This window comes from Dama dama, chromosome 10 (assembly GCF_033118175.1).
Source record: "Dama dama isolate Ldn47 chromosome 10, ASM3311817v1, whole genome shotgun sequence".
Lineage (NCBI taxonomy): Eukaryota > Metazoa > Chordata > Mammalia > Artiodactyla > Cervidae > Dama > Dama dama.
The window spans coordinates 28,828,208-28,849,337 of NC_083690.1; the positions used below are offsets into that span (position 1 = coordinate 28,828,208).

General features: G+C 40.4%; 1 protein-coding gene and 2 pseudogenes across 1 annotated transcript in view; 2 read left to right on the plus strand and 1 right to left on the minus strand.

The window, feature by feature from the left end:
* The first annotated feature begins 905 nt into the window (after positions 1-905).
* TPST1 (tyrosylprotein sulfotransferase 1) overlaps positions 906-21,130 on the plus strand; it is a 104,815-nt gene continuing 84,590 nt past the window's right edge. The window contains exon 1 of the mRNA XM_061153349.1: positions 906-1,093. The gene's annotated coding sequence lies outside the window, so the exon portion shown is untranslated. The remainder of the gene's footprint in view (positions 1,094-21,130) is intronic.
* LOC133064072 (large ribosomal subunit protein uL6-like) lies at positions 9,286-9,968 on the plus strand (annotated as a pseudogene).
* Positions 11,930-12,180, minus strand: LOC133063233 (cytochrome c oxidase subunit 7C, mitochondrial-like; annotated as a pseudogene).

Here is a 21,130-nt window from a genome sequence, read left to right on the forward strand (position 1 = left end):
TCATGAGGTTTACAGACCTCGTTCTATAGACAACAAAACTCATTCCAAGATTGTAGACAGGAATTTTTAATGCAGCTGTTAGATTTCTGAGCCCATGCTTTTTCCAGTCTGTGTTCACAGAGTTGAAATAACTGCGACAGGACGTGGTGTGGATATGTCCGCAGGAAGGACCTGTGAACAGGAACGGTTATTTTTCAGTTGTGAAATTTCAGCCCTCTCCCCAATGTCCCCCTTCTCTTTGCCTTATTCTCCTCTCCTAGTTTTCACTTTCTTTCAAGTATCGGGGTTTCTGCCTCTCTGGTGGGTACAGAATCCACTCTCACTCATTTACACTTCGGTGTGGAATATAATTTTGTGCGAATGTGATATTTGCATGTTCGAGTCACCCCGATGAGGTGAAATCTCCTCTGCTAGTAGCAAGCACTGAGGTGCTATTTGAAGCAGGGACAGGCAGAGGGAGGATTTCTTGGAAAAGCTCCTTCTCTTGTCGGGTCCCAGGTTTCCAGGATGAAGGCCACCCACCCTGGGGTTGGGGCTGCATGGACCGCCACCTGCCCGCGGCTCCCCCCTACCCCCAGCTAGGTCGCGCGCACCGTTGCTCGGCAACCACTCGCTCACGCTGGTGGAGGCACCAGAACCCTGCGGGGAGCGCGCGCACACGCGGGACGCAGGGCCGCTCGCGCGACCCCGACGTCAGACCCACCCCTCTCCTCAGTGCCTGCCGGGCCCGGCGGGAGGCCGAGCCCCGCCCCCCTCGGAGGGCAGCCTGCGGAACCCACGAATCAGAGAGACCGACACATCGCCCGGCCGGGCGCCGGGCAACCAATCGCCGTACGCGTGTGATCCCGCGCCCGCCCGGGAGGCCGGCTGCGGGCGCTGAGGCGGCGACGGCGGGAGTCGCTGCTGAGGCGGCCGCGGGCGCGGGTCGTGTCAGCGCAGCTCCTCGGGGCCGGGCCGGGCTGGCAGCAGCTAGCGCCTGGCGGTGAGGGCGGGCTCCCGGGGTGGGCGGGATGGCCCCCACCTAGGGCCGTGGGAGTGGCGGCTGAGCCCAGGATGCTGAGGAGGCGGCGCGGCGGCTCCTCACTCGTTCCAGGTAAGGGGGACGCCGCGCTCGTTGCGGCGCGCCGCCCCGGCCCCGCTGTCTCCCTGCCGCCGCTCACCTGGCTCCGAGTCCTGGCCGCGTCTGCCCTGGCATCCCTCGGCCCCAGTCGCCGCCGGCCCGCGTATCTCCCCCGGCGCCAGTCCAGCCCCGCCCCTTCAGCGCGGAGCCCCATGTCCCTGCCCGGCCGGGCCCGGCTCCGGAGCCCGCACCCCTGGCCCCAGCGCCCGCGTTTCCCGGTCTCGGGCTTCCCCGTGGCCCGACTCGCCCCCGCCGTGGTCGGCCTCCCGCTCTCTCCCGCCCCCTCCCCGCCTTCCTGTCCCTCTGGCAGGGCCGGTACTGTTTTCCCAGCCTCCGCAGTCCTTCGGGGCGCCTTCCGGGGATAAGACGCCAGGGCCCCCCCGGATCGGACTTTTGCCTTCACCTCTACCCGGACTTCCCTTCCCCAGGCTCACCCCGTCCTTGCCCCCTATACCGGGTCCTCTAGGCGTTTCACTCGCGCCCTCCCGCCCCCCACCCCACGCCACGCCATGTGTCCCTGGGTTTTGCCCTTTTGCCCCCAGATGCTTTCCTTTCCCAACTCGCCCCTTCTCTCTCCATTTTCATCACCCACCGTCGCTAACACGTCTTTTCCTCTACGCTTAAACCTCAGACCCTGCTCCTCTTCTGAGTGCCCGGTCTATAGTTTTAGCGTAAGTCGTCTTTAAAAGAGCTACATCCATAATATATAAAGTGTGTTGCCTGAGTTTGGCACACAGTAGGTCTGGTACGTGGTAGGTGCTCACGCTTGTTACCCTCTTCCTTCTTTGAGGCCTTTGTGCCCTCCAGATAGTGGTAGCAAGACGTCCAGTATCCAGTACCTCAACAGTAGTATGGGAGGTGGCAGGATGAATTAGGCACCTCCAAGTGTGATGAAGAGATTGCATTGTCAGTTATTTACTTACAGCAGTCATTTCGAAGAATTGAATTTTGCTATCTTTGTGTCATGTATTGTTTTATAATAATTGGCTTTGTAAAGAGTTCTTAATAAGGTTTGCAACTTAGTCCCACCACCCCATTTCCAGTGTTTGCTGAACTTTTATTTTTAGGAAAGGAAGAGCCCCCACCTCCTAGTTGAAATTGTATTGTGTCTAAGAAGGGTTTCGAGTGTTTGTCTCCCAGCTGGATAGTCCAGTCCTGCAGTGAATTTTCATCCTTTAAGAGCCTAGAGGAATCAGGTTTAGATTTCTTTGAATCAACCGTGGAAGGGATCAGAAATGCTTAGGTTTAGAAGTTCTGACAAGTTCTCTCAGAGTGAAAGAGGAATTAGCCATCCCCGCCCCCCTTTCTGGCTATCAGAGGAAATAACTTGAGTCGATTTTTAATAAGAATAAAATAAGTTTAACTTTTGAAAATTATAAAAGCCATGTTACTGGCCTCAAGTCATTCTTGCTCATTTGCTCTGATGGTTTCCAAGCCTGGATGAATCCAACAGTTGGCTTTTTCTGCTCCTGGAGGCTTGAGGAAAGCCTGTGACTGAGCTGCTGGTGCTGTTCTAAACTTTATATTCCAAGTTTGCTTGCACTGCCTGGAGATCCTTTGATTCACTCCCTATGTACCTCTTATGTACCTAGACCTCATTGCTACTTCTAGATCTTTATCATTCTCCTCTTCTTGACTTATCTTACTCTTGACTTCTTTACATTGCTTATTTTGCCTCCTACTTCACAGAATTGGTGGGCATTAGCCCTGAACCCTTAAGGGTCTGTCATTTTTCTGTGTGCTTGTACCTATCTGATTTCTGATTACCTTTTCTTTTATCAGAGGAAGAAGGTATTACTTTCTGAGGCTAACATCTTTCATATTCTATATTTTCTTTTTTTCTCAGCTTGCACACATGCTCAGGTTTTCACCATCCAAAACAAACCAAAATGAAGCATTGCCTTGATGTGCTTTCCCTCAGATTAATGTGGTATTCCTTAGGACTTTGTTTTCTGTTCTTTTCCCTGTCCTCTAGTTTGTTATTACACTTCTGTTCCTGGCTTCAAGTAGCACCTGTATATTTTTGGTGTACAACCATATGTATTCAGTTCTCATTTTTCTTGAACTTCAGGTATTTCATATGTTTGTCTGTCGGATAACTATACTTGTACTTCAAACTTGGGTATTTTTTCCTTTCTCTTCTTACTCATAGCTGCTTCAAGGACATCCACAAACCTCCTATTTTAAGTTCTGTACCCTAGAAACCTTAGAATCCTCTTCTTCTCTCCTATCATTATGTCTGCCATAGATCCTATTGTTGCTACCTGACGTCCTTTTCTTTTCTCTCCTCATTGCCGGAAGATTGCTTGTGGCCTGGGTTATTTTTTTCCTGAACAGATTTCAACCCAGGCTCTACTTTAAAACCACCTGGGAGCTTTTAAAGGTTGAGGATGAGGGGATCAAGGCCTCCATAGAGATTCTGAGTTTTGGTCTGCTGTGGGGCCAGACCTTTTCATTTAAAAAAATCTTTCTCATTCAGCAGTAATAGGCATCAAAGGCTGAGAACTGGCTTGAGAGCTCTAAGAGGGACTGAGAATGGTGAGGAGCTGTATATAGCATTTAACTCATCCTTTAAAAATCAACATAAATGTCACTTTTGTTGGCATGGTTACTTTCCTGACTTTGTACATTTACCTGTTAAAGTACTTATCACATTAAAATATTTTTTTAAATTGGAGGATAAGTTCTTTACAATGTTGAGTTTCTGCCATACAACAATTCGAGTCAGGCATAATTTTATATTTGTGTGTATATATATGTATGTATAGATCCCTTTCCTCTTGAGCCTTCCTCCCACCTCTCATCCTAGCCCCCAGATTTTATTTAAATCATTTCTCATGGGCCCATTTTTCTCATAACTAGGATTTCCTTGAGGTCTGTGATTATGCCCAAAGGTAAATTATTGTTTCTTACACTATTCACGGTCCTTCTGATACCAAATATGTAGGTTTTTCCCTCACATTAAATAGTTCTCCAATTCTCCAGACAGCAACTGAGTATCATACACTTTAACTTAATTATTACTATTAATACCTGGATTTAGTGCAGACCCCATAGATTAAGGACTCAGTCCCACAAGACACCTCTGAACTTCAGACAAATCCCAAGTCCTAGGTTGTGACCTGTACTTGAAACCAATTGGCTATAAGTTGAGGCTTCACACAACTCCTTCCTCAGGTGTGTAATTTGCTGTAAAGGCTCACAGAATTCAGGAAAGCTCATTACTTACCTTTACCTGTTGACTAAACAATAAAAACAGTGACAGATTTTATTTTCTTTGGCTCCAAAGTCACTGTGGACTGCAACCATGAACTTAAAAGATTCTTGCTCCTTGGAAGAAAAGCTATGACAAATCTAGTCAGCGTATTAAAAAGCAGAGACATGACTTTGCCAACAAAGGTTTATCTAGTCAAAGCTGTGGTTTTCCCAGTAGTCAGGACAGATGTGAGAGTTGGACCATAAAGAAGGCTGAGTGCTGAAGAATTGATGCTTTTGAACTGTGGTGTTGGAGAAGACTCTTGAGAGTCCCTTGGACTGCAAAGAGATCCAACCAGTCTATCCTAAAGGAAATTAACTGTAAATATTCATTGGAAGAACTGATGCTGAAGCTCCAATACTTTGGTCACCTGAGACGAAGAACCGACTCATTGGAAAAGACCCTGATGCTGGGAAAGATAGAAGGCAGGAGGAGAAGGGGATGACAGAGGATGAGATGGTTGGATGGCATCACCGACTTGATGGACATGACTTTGAGCAAGCTCCGGGAGATAGTGAAGGACAGGGAAACCTGGCATGCTGCAGTCCATGGGGTCACAAAGAGTTGGACATGGCTGGGCGACTGAACAACAAAATTCTGAGAGCCATTCTATATGCTATTAAGAGGTTCCAGGGAAACTGAGACTCGGTTGTTTCCTGGGTTAAATTTAACAACACACTTTTATACTGACTTTTGATAAGTGACTTTTGATTGTATCCTGGACCTTTGTTGTATTTTGTTAGGAGACTCTGGATCCTATTTAAATCTTTTATAGGTGAGGGAGATTAAGAGTTACTTGGGGATGTAATATACGGCACAGGCTGCTGCTGCTGCCAAGTTGCATCAGTCGTGTCCGACTCTGTGCGACCACATAGACGGCAGCCTACCAGGCTTCTCTGTCTGTGGGATTTTCCAGGCAAGAACACTGGAGTGGGTTTGCCATTGCCTTCTCCGTACAGCATAGGGAATATAGTTAAATATTGTAATAACTTTGTATGGTGACAGGTGGTAACTAATGGTAGTGACCATTTTGTAATGTTTACAAATACTAAATCACTATGTTGTACACCTAAAATTAATATAGTAATGTAAGTCAGTTACCCTTCAATAAAAAGAAAAGTCTTTTGTTTTAGTAGCATTTGCCCTAAAAAGTTTCACACATAGGGCCCAGCCTACTTTCTTTTATTTTTGGTAGCAGCTTTATTGAGCTATCATTCACATTTCATACATTTGCCCATTTAAGGTACAGTTTTTTTTAGTATGTTCAGTATATTTTAGTTATTGTTTAGTTGCTATAGTTGTGCAAGATTCTTTTGCAGTCCCATGGACTATAGCCCGCCAGGTTCTTCTGTCCATGGGATTTCCCAGGCAAGAATACCGGAGTGGGTTGCTGTTTCCTTCTCCAGGGGATCTTCTTGACCCGGGGATCTTCTTGACCCAGGGATCAAACCTGCATCTCCTGCATTGGCAGGCAGATTCTTTAGCACTGAGGCACCAGCGAAGTCCTATGCAACCCTTATTACAGTCAATTTTAGAACATTTTCAGGAAACTGTGCACTCCTTACCTGTCACTTCCAACTCCCACTTGTCATCCTCTCAGTTTAGTTCAGTTGCTCAGTTGTGTCTGACTCTTTGCGACCCCAATGGACTGCAGCACTCTAGGTTTCCCTGTCTATCACCAACGCCTGGAACTTGCTCAAACTCATGTCCATCAAGTCGGTGATGCCATCCAACCATCTCATCTTCTGTTGTTCCCTTCTCCTCTTGCTTTCAATCTTTCTCAGCATCAGGGTCTTTTCCAATGAGTCGGTTCTTCATATCAGGTGGCCAAAGTATTGGAGTTTCAGCATCAGTCCTTCCAATGAATATTCAGGACTGATCTCCTTTACGATGAACTGGTTGGATCTCCTTGCAGTCCAAGGGACATTCAAGAGTCTTCTCCAACACCACAGTTCAAACCATCAATTCTTTGGGGCTCAGATTTCTTTATGGTCCAACTCTCACATCCATATGTGACTACTGGAGAAACCATAGCTTTGACTAGATGGACCTTAGTCAGCAAAGTAATGTCTCTGCTTTTTAATATGCTGTCTAGATTGGTCATAGCTTTTCTTCTAAGGAGCAAGCGTGTTTTAATTTCATGGCTGCAGTGGCCATCTGCAGTGGTTTTCAAGCCCAAGAAAATGAAGTCTGTCACTGTTTCCATTGTTTCCCCATCTATTTCTCATGAAGTGATAGGACCGGATGCCATGATCTTAGTTTTTTGAATGTTGAATTTTAAGCCAGCTTTTTCACTCTCCTCTTTCACTTTCATCAAGAGGCTCTTTAGTTCTTCTTTGCTTTCTGCCATAAGGATGGTGTCATCTGCATATCTGAGGTTATTGATATTTCTCCTGGCTATCTTAATTCCAGCTTGTGCTTCATCTGGATGGGCATTTCACATGATTTAATAAGCAGGGTGACAATATACAACCTTGACGTACTCCTTCCCCAATTTGGAACCAGTCTGTTGTTCCATGTCTGGTTCTAGCTGTTGCTACTTGACCTGCATACAGATTTCTCAGGAGGCAGGTCAGGTAGTCTGGTATTCCCATCTCTTTCAGAATTTTCCACAATTTGTTGTGATTCACACAGTCAAAGGCTTTGGCATAGTCAATAAAGCAGAAGTAGATGTTTTTCTGGAACTCTCTTGCTTTTTTTGTGATCCAACAGATGTTGGCAATTTGATATCTGGTTCCTCTGCCTTTTCTAAAACCAGCTTGAACATCTGAAAGTTCTCAGTTCACATACTGTTGAAGCCTCGCTTGGAGAATTTTGAGCATTACTTTGCTAGCGTGTGAGATGAGTGCAATTGTGCAGTAGTTTGAACATTGTTTGGCATTGCCTTTCTTGGGGATTGGAATGAAAACTGAACTTTTCCAGTCCTGTGGCACTGCTGAGTTTTCCAAATTTGCTGGCATATTGAGTGCAGCACTTTCACAGCATCATCTTTTAGGATCTGAAATAGCTCAACTGGAATTCCATCCTTCCGTTAGCTTCATTGGTAGTGATGCTCCCTATGACCCACTTGACTTCACATTCCAGGATGTCTGGCTCTAGGTGAGTGATCACACCATTATGATTATCTGGGTCAAGATCTTTTCTGTATAATTGTTCTGTGTATTCTTGCCACCTCCTCTTAATATCTTCTGCTTCTGTTAGGTCCATACTGTTTCTGTGTTTATTGTGCCCATCTTTGCATGAAATGTTCCCTTGGCATCTCTAATTTTCTTGAAGAGATCTCTAGTCTTTTCCACTGTATTTTCCTCTCTTTCTTTGCATTGATCACTGAGGAAGGCTTTCTTATCTCTCCTTGCTATTCTGTGGAACTCTGCATTCAGATGGGTATATCTTTCTTTCTCCTTTGCCTTTAGCTTCTCTTCTTTTCTCAGCTATTTGTAAGGCCTCCTCAGACAACTGTTTTGCCTTTTTGCATTTTTTTTTTTTCTTGGGGATGGTCTTGATCACCTCCTGTTGTACAGTGTCACAAACTTCCATCCATAGTTCTTCAGGGACTCTGTCTATCAAATCTAATCCCTGTCCCTTGGCAACTGCTAATGTGTTTTCTCTCTACAGATTTGCTTGTCCTGGACATTTCATATGAATGTAATCATACGACATGTAGTCCTTTGTTATTGGTTTCTTTCACTTTGCATGTTTTCATGGTTTTTCCACGTTGTAGAATGTATCAGTATTTTATTTCTTTTTCTTGCTGAATAATATTGTTTTATGTGTAGACCACATTTATATATTAAACAGTTGATGGGTGTTTGGGTATTTGTACATTTTGACTGTTATGACTAATGCTGCTGTGAACATCTTTGTACAAATTTTTGGGTGTGCATGTTTCATTTCTCTTGGATATACACCTGCGGGTGGAATTGCTGGGTCATATAACTCTAGAACTGTAGGTCTAATATCTTGAGCAACTGCTAGACTGTTTTCCAAAATGGCTACTCTGGTTTACATTTCTGTTAGCAATGTATGCCGGTTCTAATTTTTCTACCTCCTTGCCAAAACTTGTTATTATCTGACCTTCATATTCTAGTTATCCTAATACATGTGAAGTAATATCTTATTGTGGTTTTGATTGCATTTCCCTCATGGTTAAAGATGTTGAGCAACTTTTCATGTGCTTTTTAGCTATTTGTATATCTTTGGAGAAATCTGTTCTTTGTCCATTTTCAGATTGAGTAAATAACTCAATTTTGTCTTTCTGTTTCTGAGTTGTAAGGTTTCTCTATATATTCTGGATACTAGACCCTTACAGATATGATTAACAGATATAAATCTCCCATTCTGTAGGTGTCTTCACTTTCTTGATGGCATAAAGATTTTAAATTTTGATTAAGTCCAATTTGTCTATTTTTTTCTTTTGTTGCCTGTGTTTTGTGTTTCATATTTAAGAAACCAGTGCCTGTTCAAAGTCATGAAAATCTTCTATGTTTTCTTCCAGGAGTTTGATAGTTTCAGCTCTTTTATTTAGATCTTTAATCCATCTTTGTGAATTTTGTATAAGGTATAATATCGGGGTCCAACCTTATTTTTTGCTTATTGATATTCAGTTGTCTTAGCACCATATGTTGTAAAAATACTCTTTTACTCTTTGATTTGTCTTGGCACCATTGTCTGATTGGAATTTTGATAGAGATTGCATTGAACAGTTTGGGGAATATTGGCATCTTAATTCTTACTAGTCTTCTAACTCATGAGTGTGTAATGACTTTTCACTCATTTAGATCATCTTTAATTTACTTTGAAAGCATTTTCTATTTTTCAGTGTACAAATTTTGCATTTTTTTGGTTAAATGTATTTTTTTTGTTGTTAGTTTCATTTATTTTAAACTAAGGAGCATCTTAGCTCTTCGCTGCATCTACTGCGAGAATGAAGACCATTCTCAGCAATCAGACTGTCAACATCCCAGAAAATGTCGACATTACCTTGAAGGGACGGACAGTTATTGTGAAGGGCCCCAGAGGCACCCTGCGGAGGGACTTCAATCACATCAATGTAGAACTCCGTCTCCTTGGAAGAAAAAGAAGAGGCTCCGTGTTGACAAATGGTGGGGAAACAGAAAGGAACTGGCCACTGTAGTCACGTACAGGACATGATCAAGGGTGTTACACTGGGCTTCCATTACAAGATGAGGTCGGTGTATGCCCACTTCCCCATCAATGTTGTTATTCAGGAGAATGGTTCTCTTGTGGAAATCGGAAAATTTTTTGGGTGAAAAATACATATGCAGGGTTTGAATGAGGCCAGGGGTTGCCTGTTCAGTATCTCAAGCCCAGAAAGATGAGTTGATTCTTGAAGGAAATGACATTGAACTTGTGTCAAATTCAGCTGCTTTGATTCAGCAAGCCACCACAGTTAAAAACAAGGATATTAGGGTGGGGCAGGGTGGAAAAAAAAAAAAAAGATATCAGAAAATTTTTGGATGATATCTGTGTTTCTGAAAAAGGAACAGTTCAGCAGGCTGATGAATAAGATCTCAGTGATCCTGCTGCAGAAACAAGATAGCAGATGGTTCTATGGACTCAGTTGTGATATTTTAAAGAGACAATAAAAACTCTTGATTTGAAAAAAAATAAACTAAGGAGCATCTTAGATTAGTCATTAGATACATGTATTTTTATCCACTTTCTAGGTTTTCTTTTTTTTTAATTTTTGTTTTGTATTGGAGTATAGTCAGTTAACAGTGTTGTTATAGTTTCAGGTGGACAACAAAGGGACTCAACCATTCATGTACATGTATCCATTCTCCCCCAAACCCCATCCCATCCAGGATGCCACATAACACTGAGCAGAGTTCCCTGTGTGTATTTCTTAATGTTTCATTCTTTTGGTGCTATTGTGAGTGGAATTCTTTTGTTAATTTTGTTTTTGGATTGTCAATGATAATATATAGAAATATAATTGAATTCTTTATATTAGTTAAGTATCTTAAAATCATACCGAACTCATGTAACAGTTCTAATAGTTTTTTACTGTTTTATTAGAATTTTATATATATGATATATACTCTCTGAAGAGAGGTAGTCTTACTTCTTCCTTTCAATCTGGATTGCTTTCTTTTTCTTGCCTAATTGCCTAATTGTCTAAAATTTCCTGTATAATATACTATTAGAAATGGTGAGAGTGTACATCTTGTCTTGGTCCTGATCTTAGTGGGAGTTGTTAAATGTGAAGTTATCTGTGGGTTTTCTTAGTTGTCATTTTTCAAGTTGATGATGTCCTCTTCTATTTCTAGCTTATTCATTGTGTTTATTGTGAAAGAGTGTTGTGGTGGTGGTGTAGTCACCAAGTCGTGTCCGACTCCCTGCCAGGCTCCTCTGTCCATGGGATTCTTCAGGCAAGGATGCTGGAGTGGGTTGCCATTTCCTTTTCCAGGGGCTCTTCCCCACCCAGGAATTGAACCCAGGTCTCCTGCACTGCAGGCAGATTCTTTACCAACTGAGCTATGAGGGAAACCTGAAACTGTTGGATTTTGTCAAATGCTTCTTCAGCGCCTATTGAGATTTATCAGGTGGTTTTTGGTCTTTTATTCTATTAATAATGGTGTGTGACATTAATCGATTTTCATATGTTGAGTCAGCTTTATACGCATGGGATATACCACACTTGGTCATGGTGTGTGATCCTTTATATGTGTTGCTAGATTGGTTTGCTGCTATTTTGTTGAAGATTTTTGCATTTATATAGTAAATATTTGTTTATAGTTTTCTTGTATTGTCTTCATCTGGTTTTGGAATCAGGGAAAACTGGCTTCACAGAATGAGTTGGAAAGTGTTCCCATCTTTTCTGTATTTTGGAAGAATTTATGGGTTGGTGTTCATTCTTAATGTTTCATAGCATTCACCAGTGAAGCCATCTGGTCCTGGACTTTTCTTTGTGGGAAGTTTTGTTTGCTAATTAAATTTCTTTACTTGCTATAGCTTTATTCAGATTACTTCTTTATGAGTTGATTTTAGTAGTCTGTGTTTTCTAGGAATTTGTCCATTACATGTAGGTTTTGTAATTTGTTAGATTATAGTTTTTTATAGTATTCCCTGTAGCCCTTTATAATCATTTATGTAAGGTTGGTAGTAATTTACTGATTTTAGTTTTGGTTCTTCTCTCTTTTGTTCTTGTTCAGTCTAGCTAAGTGATTGTCAATTCTTCTGATCTTTTCAAAGAATCAACCTTTTATTTTGTTGATTTTCTCTATTCTTTTATTCTCTACTGTATTTATTTCACTAATTATTTCCTTCTGGCTTTGGGTTTAGTTTGTTCTTCTTTTACTAATTTCTTGAAGTGAACAGTTAGGTTCTTGATTTGAAATCTTTTAATTTTTAAAATTTAAAAGTTAAAAATTGAGATATAATTTACGTAACATTGTATAAGTTTAAGATGTATAACATGCTAACTTGAGAGCTTTTTTTATGCCATAAGTTTATTTACAAACATAATGAGGCTGCTGAGTTCAGGTGTTTGATCCTTTTTTCAGAGATTGCAGCTCTTAAAATGATCCTCTTCATATCCATCTCATGGATAATTTTTTAAGCAGTTAATGTCTTACTATAAAGAAAAGTGCAGCAAATCCAGACCCAGAGCACAAAGTCATGCTAGTAACTTCCACTTGTTTTCCAGTGAAAATGGTATATTCTTCCCTGGACTTTGCTCTTAGTGGCTCCTACAGACCACAAAGATTGTGAACCTCTGGACGCTGTCCCAACATAGTGCAAAAGGCGCGGAGATTGAAGGCGCAAGAAATGGCAGCTGCATACCATGCGCTCCTTTCCTCACGACCTTGTTCCCCTGAGTTGAGTTTTTTTTTTAACTACAAGTGTTTACAGCTATAAATTTTCTCATAGCAGTGGCTCTTGCTGCTTTTGTTACATACCATACATTTTGTGTTTTTATCTCAAAGTATTTTCTAACTTCCCTTACGATTTCTTCTTTGGCTCATTGGTTATTTAGGGGAGTAGTGTTTATTTTCACATCTTTGTGTGAATTTCCTAAGGTTTTTTCCTGCTGTTGTTTTCCAGTTTCATTCCATTATCTTTGGAGAATATACTTTGTATGATTCCAATCCTTTAAATTTACCAAGACTTCTTTTATGGCCTGTTTTAGAGAATGTTACATGTGCACTTGAAAACAAAATATATTCTGCCATTGTTGTTTGGACTGTTTTATAGATTTTTGCTATATCTAGTTGACTTGAGTGTTGTTCAAGTCTTCTGGTTCCTTGCGAATCCTTTGTCTGGTTATGTTATCCATGTTGAAAGTAGAGTATTGAAGTGTCTAACTATTATTATTGAGTTGTCTATTTCTCCTTTTAATTCTGTCAGTTTGTAGTTGTTGCTTCTTATATTTGGGGTTTCTGTTGTTAGGTGCATATGTGTTTATATAGGTACCTGATATGTACAAGTATTTCTTGTAGAAAGCATATATTTGGATTTTTTAAAATTGTTTTTTATTTTTGTTTTGATCCATTCTGCCAATCCTCACCTCTTGAGTGTTTAATTCATTTACATTTAATGTGATTACTGGTATATTAGGATTTTTTGGGTTGACCAGAAAGTTCATTCAGGTTTCCTGGTAACATCTTATGGAAAAATCCAATGGACTTTTTGGCCAACTGAATGTGCTGTACTTGGTTGCCGAGTCATGTCCGACTCTCTGTGACCCCATGGACGATAACCTGCCAGTCTTCTCTGTCCATGGGGATTCTCCAGTCAAGGATGCTGGAGTGTGTTGCCATGCCCTCTTCCAGGGGATCTTCCCAACCTAGGAATTGAACCCAGGTCACCTGCATTGCAGGCAGATTCTTTACTGTCTGAGCCACCAGGGAAGCCCTGACCAATAGAATATGTCTTCCATTTTGCTATTTGTTTTCTATATGTCTTAACATCTTTTTAGTTTCTCTATTCCTCCTATTCCTATACAAGAAATAAAGGGAGTCCTTAATGCTGAAATGAAAAGACACTAGACAGTAACCCAAATCCACATGAAGAAATAAGCACTAATAAAGGTAACTACACAGATAAATACAAAAGAAAGTGAGCATATTTTTGCTTGTAACTTATTTTCTTTCTTTTTTTTTTTTTACTTATTTTCTATATGAAAGAAGACAGCTGCATGAAGCAATAACTATAAAACTGTTGACAGGATTAAATTTTTTTGTATTAAATATTTTCCAGTATATGTTTTCATTAGCTTATTTCTTTCATTATAATAGTCTTTATTTTTCTGGAGATTACAGTTAATATCTTAGAGCAATCTACTTTGGATTAATATAAATTTAATTTCAATAGTACATAAAAACTTTTGTTTTAATAGAGTTCTGCTCATTTCCTCTTTCTTTGTATTCTTATTGTCAAGCTGCATACTTTGTATTACAATCCTGTCAACAGTTTTATAGTTATTGCTTTATGCAGTTGTCTTCTTTCATATAAAAAATAAGTTGTAAGCAAAAATATGTTTACTGTCTTTTGTATTTATCTGTGTAGTTAACCTTTATTAGTGCTTATTTCTTCATGTGGATTTGGGTTACTGTCTAGTGTCTTTTCATTTCAGCATTAAGGACTCCCTTTATTTCTTGTATAGGAAGAAATTTTTTTTTTTCCTTAAAAACATATTTTTAAGGAAAGGAAGCAGCCCTTCTAGCGTTGAATTCTTTCAGTGTTGTTTTCTGGGAATGTCTTAGTTTCTCTTTCATTTTTGAAGGGTAGTTTTACTGGATATAGAATTTTTGATTGATATTGTTTGTTTTCTAGCACTGTGAATATGTCATTCCACTGTCTCTGGCCTCTGTGGTTTTGACTGAGAGGTCAGTTCATTATCTTACTGAGGATTTTGAATGCAGTGAGTCACTTTTTTCTTGGTATCTTCAATATCCTGTTTTTGGCTTCTGACAGTTTGATTATAATGTGTTTAGCTATACATCTTTTCAATTTATCCTACTTGATGTTTAAAGATTAATATTTTTGACTGAATTTGGGGTGTTTTCAGCTATTTCTATAAGTCTGAGTTTTTTTTCTTTTTGTCTCTTCTGAGCCTTTGGCATATTTTGGTATGCTTGATGGTATCCCACAGATCTGAGGCTGAATTCATTTTTGTTCATTCTTCTTTCTGTTATTCAGATTGGAAAATTGATCTCTCTTTAAGTTTGCAGATTCTTCAGGTAGCTTAAATCTACTGTGGAGCCCCTCTAGTGAATTTTTCATTTTAATCATTGTACTTTTCAGCTCCAGAACTTCTACTTGCTTCTTTTTTTTAAAAGAATAATTTTTATCTCTATTGATACTATTTGGTGAGAAATCATTTTCATAATTTCTTTTAATTCTTTTGACATGCTCTCCTTTAGTTCTTTGAATGTATTTACAATAGCTGATTTAAACTTATCTACTAAGTCTAATATCTGGGCTTCCTCGGGGATGGTTTTTGTTGACTGCCATTTTCCCCCTGTGTTTGGGTCATACCTCTTGTTTTGGTGTGTCCTTCATGGTTTTTGCTGAAAAATGGACATTTCAAATATTGTAATGCAGCTACTCTGGAAATCACCCTGTCTCCCAGGGGTTTGTTGTTTTTGCTGTTTGCTTTGTTACTTTTTTGGACTAATTCTGTTAACTCTGTACTCTTTGTCCTGTGTAACCCCTGAAGTCTCTGGTTGGTTTTCTTAGTGGTTAGCAAATGGTTGGGCAGATTTCCTTAAATGTGTTCAGCCCCTAAGTCCCCCAGCCTTGTGGAGGGTCTCTGTGTGTGTGTGTGTCTGTGTGTGTGTGTGTGTGTGTGTCTGTGTGTATGGCTGCCTTCATGCACCAGCAGTTTACACTGTGCCTTAACCTTTTCTTTCTGCTTGTGTAGAACATCAAGACCAGACAGAGGTGAGAGAATAGGGCCTTCTAGGCCTTTCCTGGGTATGTACATGCCTTCCAGATTCCTAAAAATATGTTGAAGCTTTTCTGAACCTTCTATGTACATCTGTTTCCTCAGTTTTTCCTTTTAAGTTTTTGAATCAGTGTATTTGCCCCAGTTGTTGTTGCCACTGCAGACAGCTGTGGCATTAAAAAATTGTCTGTGTTTATTTTAACAAATGCCCTGGGATAGGATTGTTCACATTGACGGTGCTCTGATTCAGGTCCAATAAGGATAAGCCCCGAGAATGGAGTTTTTCCAGTGAGCTGCTGGACAGGTTAAGTAGTACAATTCTTCTTTTAAATAATTTTATTTATTTATTTTTGGCTGTCCTGGATCTTCGTTGCTGTGCAGGCTTTTCAGCTGTGGCAAATGGGCGCCACTCTCTAGTTGTGGTGCTCTGGCGTCTCAATGCAGTGGTTTCTCTTGGGGCAAGACAACAGGCTTTAGAGCACCTGGGCTTCAGTAGTTGCGGCCCAGCCTCTAGAGGGCAGGTTCAGCTGTTGTGGCGCACGGGCTTAGCTGCTCCACAGCACATGGGATCTTCCTAGACCAGAGATCGAACCTGTGTCTCCTGCATTGGCAGGCGGCTTCTTCACCACTGAGGCACCAGGGAGGCCCTAAGTAGTGCAGTCCTTTAGAGATGTGGTTTTGAAGGGAGCTGCTGACCTGTTCTGCTCCTTACGTGGCTTCTGGGCTGCTGTTACTCACAGCTACCATGTTTACTGGTTGTTGGTTTCCCAGGCTTCCATGGAGCTGGGAAGAGGGAAACAGGGCAAATTGAAATGCCGTAAAGCTTGCTCTGCTTACTGAAAGTCAGCTGCTTTTCATGAATAAATGTTTCTTAAATTGTTTCAAGCTTTTGGTTAGTTTTCAGATCTCTGAAAAAGTTGGTTTTGACCATTTGTGCCAGCATTCTTTTCAATTTCATCAAAGGTCACGCTTTTAGAGGTCCTTCCTCTGCCATGTTGAATGTGTTACCTTTAGCCTTTTCTTACATTTATGTCATAGAAGTGTTTCATACATTAGTTTTAGCACATTTTTTAGGTTACTGATAACTTTGAGGCAATACATTTTTGTTTTTCTTGTTTGCTTTTATTTTCCTGCACTCTGGTTAAGCTGACTACTTATTATTTTCTGAATATATGCTATCCTTTTCTAGTCTGAGGCTTCTTATTATCTTATTTTCTCTGCTCAAAACACTCTTCCATCACTCCTACAGTAGGAGTTCTGTTTATCATCTAAGATTCATTTATGAGCCCATGGATGTGATCCTTTCTTGGAAAACTTGTGTTTTCTCACATCTTTTGTATGATCTTATAATTCCATCATATAATATATATACAGAGAGAGAGAGAGAGAGAGAATGCATCCTAGTTTCTTGTTTTTTCCACCCCCTGCTAAATGCTAGTTCTTTTAAGGCAAATGATGAATCATACTCATTTATATGCTCAGTAAATATTTGTTTAATTGAAGTGTAAGAGTAAGGTTTTATAGCAAGAGTGCTTCACGTTTTGGGTATTGTTGCTGGGAATTGCATTTTATTCATTTATTATTGAACTGAAGGAAGAGGTCTACTCTGGAAAAATATACCAACCACACACTATACTATATAATCTTTAGTAGGGTACAGGAATGTAAGAGTATAAAGGCAAAATTCAGTTTTTCTCATATAAATTATTTTGTTTTATTTTTGTTGTTTTTTTTATATAAATTATTTTAATAGTGATTTCTAATCAAAGATTTGATACCCAAATTTTTATGAAGAAGGTCACAGAATTCCAGCTCTGAGTAACTTTGTGTCAGACACATAATTTCTCTTGACAGAAGTGGGGACTTATTTACATTTGACAGTGATTGTGCTGAAGCAAAACTAAACTGCAGAAAAACACAGGAATTGTAGAGCTACTTGACCTGCTAGTTTTTGCCTTTCATGTATGTCTATTATCTCTTAGGACCAGATCTAGCTCTCCATTCTTGATCCCATCTTGATGAAGTCATCAGGGACTTGCAGAAAGTGTGCAAAAATGCATGGTATTCATTTATGCAAATAAAGCAAAACGCATATATGGATTTAGTTTTCTTCTATCATTCTAATTAGATCTGAGATGACTGAAATAGGATAATTCAAAAGCTAGGTGCATTTTTTAAACCATAGGCTAATGAAAGCCTTATAACACTGCCAGAGTTTTAAGTTCACTTCATTTGCATATTCATGTTGCCTGTGTTGCTTTTTGTTCATGCTAAGCCTCAGGAAGCACCATGGAGTTTGTCATCATAGTTTTAGAGCCAGACCTGGGTTCCAGCTTGGTTTGCCAGGTATTGATATGTTAAATGAGTTCCTTATTCTTTCTGAGCTTCAGTTTCCTTGTATGTAAAATGGTTCTGGGACAGAAGTGTTACTTTATCTTCTGGTTTGTTGCAGTGAGACTGAGAGAGTACCAAAAAAAGTAAGATTCTGATTTATTCATCAATGAGAGTGTGAAATGATAGAGGCAGATGAAGTAGACTGATCAATAAAGAAAGTGGATTAGAAGAGCAAGGGCCAGAGGGGGAAAAACAAGAAGTGAACTTTGTACTTTAGTCTTTCTGAATATAGTCAAACCATATTTTCACACTGGAATCAGAAAGAAAGACCGATCAATATTCTAATTATAGTGTAATTATAGTGAAGTGTTAGCTGTCTGGGATTTTAGTGAGAAAAAGAGTTTAGTGGGTTCACGCAATACTTATTTATTGATGCTCAATATGCAGGTAGGATAAAGATGTAGTCTGTATCTTTACAACTAATTACACTCATAGAATCTGGTTATATTAACTTATTGGCAATCAAGAATCCATTAACTCATTCAAAAGTCCCTACTTTCAAGGAGTTCACAATCTACTGAAAAAAGACAAATTACATAAGAAGAAATAAGATATGGTTAAGTACAAGGACACTGGGAAGGACACCTGTGTCATATGAAGCAGAGAGCTGTCAGGAAAGCTTCCTAGAAGAGATAGTATTGAAACTGAATATTGAAGGATGAGTGGGAGTCGTTAAGTGGTGCTTCAGGTTTTTCAAGATGAAGGCAGCATTGGGTGAGAGAGAGAGTATGTGTGTGTGTGTTAGGGGTGTTGATGATGTGGAGTAGTAAAAGCAGAGGCTGAGGGGCAGGTAAGGACTAGATCATGAAGGGCCTTATGTTATGGTGAGGATTTTTTTCTGAAAGAAGTAGAAAGCCATTGAAGAGTTTTAAGCAGGGGAGTGTCATAAGTTTATTTACATTTTAGAGAGATCTCTCCTGAAACAGGATGGTGAATGAACTGATTAAAGGAAGTCATAGAGTACTAGTCAGTAGGCTGTGGCGTTATCTTTGAGAATAAGATGAGGGTGAGAATTAAAGCCATACCAGCAAGGGAAGGAAAGGGAGAAGAGAAGATTCAAGAGCTATAAAGGAGGAAGAATTGACAGGACTTTACCTGCTGTGTATGAAGAGATTAAGGAAGAAGCTACAAAAAGGCTCCCAGATTTTTAGCTTGTGCATCTGGGAGGAAGTGGTTCATTTACCAGTAGAGAAAACTGAAGAGGAGGATTGATTTACCAGAGAAAATATGTTCCATTTGGTATTCTTTGAATTTGACAGGCCCAGTGGAATATCCAGATAGAGTTTATCCCTTGGTTTTTGAATGGTCGGTTCTTGGGATTTAGCATAGAAGTTTTGGCTGCATATAGATTTGTGAGGCATCAGAAAATAAATAGGGGGCGGCCATAGTTGAAGCTGGGTGAGTGTAGGAGTGTGGTTGAGGGAACCCAATTGTTCTTTGTTGTTCGGTCACTAGGTTGTGTTCTGACTCTTTGTGACCCTATGGACTGGAGCATGCCAGGCTCCTCTGTCCTCCACTGTCTCCTGGAGTTTGCTCAAATTCATGTTCATTGAGTTGGTGATACATCTCATCCTCTGCTGCTGGCTTCTCCTTCAATCTTTCCAAGCATCACGGTCTTTTCCAACAAATTGGCTCTTCGCATCAGGTGGCCAAAGTATTGGAGCTTCAGCAGTAGTCCTTCTAGTGAATATTCAGGGTTGATTTCCTTTAGGATTGACTGGTTTGCTCTCCTTGCAGTCAAAGAGACTCTCAAGAGCCTTCTCTAGCACTTTTCCAGTTTGAAAGAATCAGCTCTTTGGTGCTTGGCCTTCTTTGTGGTCCAGCTCTCACATCTGTATATGACTACTGGAAAAACCAATGGTGGTGGTGGTTTAGTTGCTAAGTTGTGTCCAACTCTTGCAACCCCGTGGACTGTAGCCTGCCAGGCTCCTCTGTCCGTTGGGTTCTCCAGGCAGGAATACTGGAGTGGGTTGCCATTTCCTTCTCCAGAGGATCTTCCCTACCCAGGAATCAAACCTGGGTCTCCTTCATTGAAGGCAGATTCTTTACCAACTGAGCTACAAGGGAAACCCCAGAAAAACCAATGCCATAAGTTAAATAATGTTTTGTGACTGGTTTAAAAACTTATGTACGTAGTTGTGGCTGTTTTTTGAGGCTTTCTATTTTGTTCCATTGATTAATATTAGTATCATAACAGTTAAAATATTTTTGCTATCACCTTAATAGCTGTATGTTTCTTTCCAAAGTCTTGGGAAAGTTGTTTTTCCCATCTGCTATGAATTTTGTAGATTCAACTGAAAAAACTCAGTTGGAATAATGACTGGGATTGCAAAATTGTTTCATGGCCTCCAGATTACTTTGGTTTTGTTTATTTGTAGTTCCTGGTTTCATTTTTGACATTATTTGTTGAACATTTGCTTTCTTTCAGATGACTCTGTAGGCATTTTAAGGAGATTTAAGAAAGAAGATTTCACTAGTGCTTATTCATCTATAAATTCCTTTATATTTTATTTGATAATAATGCACCTGCTGCATGAGCGATGAATGGGTTTTAATTTGTGCTCTAAAGGAGCTTATAGTTTAGTGGGGGGAAACTGACCACAATACAGTGCATGAGTGTGCAAACCAATGTGTTTTTACCAAGGCTTGAGGTTACAGAAGAGGGAGGAATTGACTTTGAGGGGAAGGGGGATGAGTAAAGAGCACTGAGGAGGCATGTACGAAAGAGAATAGGGCTTGACGCAGGAGGCGGCAGCGTGAGCAGAGGCCAGGTGTATGTGGAGGGCCTGGTGTGGATGCGGGTGGTCCTGAAAGGGGCAGGCTTCGTGGGGGGAGTGCCAAGACATGAAATTAGGGGATGAGCAGAAGCCAGTGTATGAAGAGTGCCACAGGCCTGTGTTTTTTAGAGGTCCTTTCACTGTTGTTCACCTGATGGTCACAGCAGCACTGGGAAAGAAAAGAGAACTTGCGGATGTTCCTTTATCTTTTCATTTTCTCTTTGGTATTACTTCTTATACTTTCTACTCTATTTACATGTGGAAAAGAGTTTATCATTATCCCTGTTTTATGAATGAGGAACTTGATGCTCAATGATTTATCTAGTTCCATATGGCTAAGATAAAATGAATTTCAGATTAGAGCCCAAGTCTTCTGACTAATATACTAGGCTGCCTTTATATTATTTCAGTGGCATCTTCTTTTCTATTTTTCCTATTGTAGTTACTTGAATAGTTTCCTAGTCTAAGCTTGAGAGGTTGGTGGGAAGATTGCCCAATTGAATAACTGAATGAGAGTGTGTAGTTTGAGCAGATTTGTTTTTTCTTTGTGTTCTCTCTCATGGGTGACTTAAAAAGACAGTAAACATAAGTGAAGAATCTAGAATAGGAATGGTTAGCCTGCCATGGCCCTCTGATTTATATGTCTGAGAAAGTTAGAACTTGGTTACTTG